Below are 5,011 nucleotides of genomic sequence, written 5' to 3'. Positions count from 1 at the left end.
AAGTTGTCCCGCCTCAGCCAATAGAATGCAAGGAAAGTTTTTATTGTGAAGTCATACTGATAATTTAAAGGTCCCATGTCATGGCCATTTCTACTGATCATAATTCCATTGTTGAGGTCTACTAAAATAGATTTAGTGGGAGTGGTCATCCCGTTGTGTGTGTGTGTGTGTGTGTGTGTGTGTGTGTGTGTGTGTGTGTGTGTGTGTGTGTGTGTGTGTGTGTGTGTGTGTGTGTGTGTGTGTGTGTGTGTGTGTGGAGAGTCTGCAGCAGTACCGCCAAACCCCCGACCCGTCTTGTAACACGGAGCCCGTTTCCCATCAGGGCCGGTTCTAACCAATTTGCTGTCCGCAAGATCTTAGCTATTTTTGTTGTTCATTCATATCTTATTTTACCTAGTTAACATTTATTTATGCATGTTTTTGTATCTCTCAAGTTTTAAACGATATTTTTGGTTTACTGTCCTATAGTATACATTGAAATGATTTCAAACCTGTTTATCCCAATAATTATAAAGGAGTGCCTTGGAAATATTTGTTTACATAATTTGCATTTATCTCTCTTGCTCGCTCCCACGCCCACTTTGGCTGTGAGCTGCGGACGCCTGATAAGCCAACACCCCCCCACTTTCATCACTTACAGCGCCCATCGTACAGGGCAAATGAAAAGTGTAACCGGGGTGAAAAGGGTGTTACCTTTACTTAATTATGAATGTTGTTACATCAAGGCCGAAAATTAGGATGTGCGCAAACAGTAAAAAAAATGTTTTTCCCTCCCAGAGCTGCCAGTGCAGCGCCCCCCAGATTTGGCGCCCTAGGCGACCGCCTATGTCGCCTATGCCAAAAACCGGCCCTGTACACCATGCTAAATGTATGTCTACATAAAGCTGAGTTATGATCGGTCATAATAACACACAGAATTTGGTGATGATTAAATAGTTTACAGTGAGATTTACTCCCATACTTTTGGCCATACTCACACAGCCCTACAAATGAATTGAGATTTCCACACAAATGTTCTTTAGCAAGTGCGCAGAGCAGTGTTGATTTAAAAAAGCAATTTGAAGGTTGGATATTTGTTAACCTTTTTTTGTGTATATATATTAATAATTTAAGATGTAAATGAATTCCAGTTTATTTGTAGTACTTTCTATTTTTATTGTGACATTTGGTGGCATCAATGTGTGCATTTGATACAGATAATGGAGCAGTTGCTTTAGGGCCACAGTGTATATCCCTTAAGGTCAAATAATGAGATCCTCGACCTCCGCCCCCCTCTCGCACCTCCACACAGAGCCCCCCCACATATCAAATCCCAACTTAACCCCTGCTTACAGGCTGTGTACCCGAATCTCCCGCTGGTCCAAACAAAGTAGGAACAGCATCGTCCTTCAGTGTCCTACGCTGTGCATATCCGGCATGAATCGCTGCAATGTTTGCGAAGTTTTGGTCCGTGAAATGCCGCGCACACAGTACAATACCGGCTCGAACATCTGAAGGAACAGTGTTAACAAGAAATGTCTACCAGTTTTGAACTGAACCTGAGCTTCCAACAGTATGTTCGGCTGGCAGAGGGTGCGGCCATAGCTCTGGGCGTGGCTACTGGGTATCCCTACGTCACGATACCCAGGAAGAAAACATTGGAAAATGAGAAATCTCCAACGAGGCGTTTTGGGGAGGTCTTTTCTGTGTTAGAGTTTTACTCCCTACAGGGTGTACTTTGAGGGCTTTTGACTCTGCAGACCGTTTACACCTTCATAACACACAAGGGGACGGGTAATAACCGGAAAAGCATGACATGGGATCTTTAACTGAATGTTCTTTTAATAATACGTTTTTCAAAAAAAAAAAAAATTACATAGGATCCCCTACAAACAGGGGTCGGCAACAGGCGGACCGCGGTCCGGACCCAGACGCCGACCTATATGGACCCGGACCTATAATCAATACATTAATAGGGGATTTCAATTTTGACGGGGCGATTCTATTTTAACCGCTGCCGACAGGGGGCGAAAGAGACGAGTGAGCGATACAGGGAGAGAAACACAGAAGAAGAGACGAGAGAGCGGCAGAGAGAAGTGGAGAGGAAAGTGAGTGAAGAGAATAATTAGCGATACAGGGAGAGAAGACGGAGAGGAGAGTGAACAGGCGTGTTAGCGGCAGACAGGGAGAGAGAAATAATTACACATGGCGCTCTCCAAGAAGAGGAAAGTGGACAGTGAGAACAGAGCTTGTAATCCTGAGTGGACGGACTCATTCATGTTCATCCTGCCCACTGGGAGCACAGAACCAGTGTGTCTCATGTCTTCAGAGACCGTGGCGCTCATTAAAAGTGCCAAAACGCCACTATGAGACAAAACACAAAGTGTTTGACCAAACATTCCCTCTCAAGTCAGAACTGAGGTCACAAAAAATAAATATCGTTCCAGCGCAGGCTAACCGAGGCTAACCAATGAGCACCTGCATGTGTGTATGAGAATGGCCCTGACACCATTTCAGCCCAGATCTAAACTCCTGGCAGGACAAGCTCAAGCTCAATTCTCGCACTGAATTAAAAAAAGTGAGTGAGGGACTGCAATATAAGAGGGAAAGAAAGAGAAACTTTAAAACTGTTCAATTGTTATGATGTGTAAAGACTGATATTGTTCTATAATCGTCTGAAAACTGTTAAGTCATGATGTGAACGGTTAACAAAGCTATTTTATTTATTTTCTCTATTTTATTTTTAAATGCAGCCAGAGAGGAACATTACACATATCCACAGTATTTTACTGTACATAGTTCAATGTTAATTGACAATAAATATTGTTGTTTATGAATTGTACTTTCTTTATTTGATTGGCAGTCAGTTGTTGATTACATGCAGACGTTGATACAGCTGCAGGCTACTTCAATATCTCACACTAATTCATAAAGCAAGTTAGACATTTTGAAGTTCCGGACCTTTGCATGGGGAGATTTTCTCTAACTGGACCTCGTTGAATTTTAGTTGAATACCCCTGCCCTACAATGATTGGTGTAAAAACCTCATGATTACAACCAGCATAACACTCTTTAGCATAATGGGTTTTCTTGCATGTCATGATTTCTAAATCCAGTCAAGATGACACAGCTTTCTGTGGAATGATGGCAGCCTATATGCTATAAGTATTTTGAAGAGCATTAAGGCATGATGTTACGGCCCCAACGACCTCTACTCTGCGGTAGTGGCTCGTGCTGAGACCTTTATATATACAGTCTATGGCTGAGACCCGCAACAAAAAACAAAAATATTTTTTTTTTATTTTTTTTTTATTGTGTGTCCTTTGTAGAGGACATCGGGTGTTAGTTATGCGAAGCATAGTATACAAACAACATTAACATATAAGTACATTTAGACAACATTAGAGCACAACAACTCAATGCAACAAATATTGAGCCCTCATTTGTAGTACTCCATCCTTTTTTGAAATGCAGAGATACATCTGACACTTGAGACACTTGATGTATGTTTTCCCACTGCATCCGTCTGCCATGAACCCTACAGAAACCTACGTGTTAGTTTTGGCCCATAGTGGACTCCATTTGTGTTGTGTAAAATGGGGAAAATCAAAAGTTAGCAAATCCCCATGTCCTCCTCAGAGGACATTCATAAAAACATTTAGTTTTAGGTCAAATAAGTATTACACTGCTCTGAAAACTCACTACACTAACTCCTAAGATGTTCCCTTACTATAATTAATTAAAATATTGAACTCACAACACTGGTAATTACAAAATTACAAACTTACCATTTATCTTTCTATAAATAGAAATCGCCCCAAACATAAGCGCACGCTGATGCGCTCACACACGCACGGACACACACAACCACTCATAAGCGCCACATCAACCACAGCCTGCCCTGGCCTCAGACCACCACAGCCTGACAACGGCACAGCAAACTAATCACACAATCACTTTACAGAATTAATCGAGATTTGGAGGACGATGTATGACAAAAAAAGCTATCTAATTTCGTCAGTTTCGTCGTCTCCTTGTTCTCTCTTGTCCTTTCTCTTTTGAGCGCTGCTCTTGTACTTTGGTTTGCTGTACATTATAAATGCAAGCTATTACATTTGTTATAATGCTGCCAAACTTGCTACTGCTAGCTACAGTAACTATAACTTTTGAGGTTGATTAAACGGTTCGCTCGTCAGGCAAGGTATCACATGACATGAAAGGGAGCAAGGTCATTGGACAGACAAATTACAAATTAATGTAGGTTGCTTGGTTACTTTGAAGACTGCGTGATACGGTCAATGCCATTGGGGCTCCCCCCAAAAAAAATTATTACTAAAAAATAATTTAAAAAAGAAAATGTAATATCTTTTTCTTTTTTTTTTGCATGGGCCCCTGGCCGGCTCTGGGCCCCGGTGCGTTGCACCAGCTGCACCGTCGATAGTTACGCCACTGACCTGGGCAGAGGCGGAGCCAGGGGCAGACCAGGTGCACCTGCGCAGTAGGGAGACAGAAAATAAAACAAGGAGGGGAGCACGTAACACCCCCACCATGAGTTAGTGATTCTTTTTCTTTTTTCAAACAAAATAATCACAACAATCAACTTTGAGTTGACAGACGCGCTCACGACTACGTTTGTCTTTTACGACCACTCAGGCCACACACAGAACAGGCAAATACCAGACAAACACACAGCAACAAAAAAAACACTCGCAACAACTGCTACATATTTATATATATAAGCGCGACAATGCATCGGCCAACACATTGTCCTTGCCACGAATGTGTTTGACCTCAACATTGAAGGCTTGCATGAAAATACTCCACCGCATCAATCTTTGATTTGTGTTACGCATCCTCTGCAAAAACACAAGGGGGTCGCGATCGGCAAGAACAGCGACAGGAATGTCCGATGACCCAACGCACACCCCAAAGCGGTTTAAAGCCAGAACCATAGCCAGTGCCTCCTTCTCGATGGTGGAATACACCCGCTGGTGGCGATTGAATTTCTTGGAGCAGTATGACACAGGGTGCT

This window comes from Trematomus bernacchii, unplaced genomic scaffold, assembly GCF_902827165.1.
Source record: "Trematomus bernacchii unplaced genomic scaffold, fTreBer1.1, whole genome shotgun sequence".
NCBI lineage: Eukaryota > Metazoa > Chordata > Actinopteri > Perciformes > Nototheniidae > Trematomus > Trematomus bernacchii.
Note: the sequence above shows the minus strand (reverse complement) of the source record.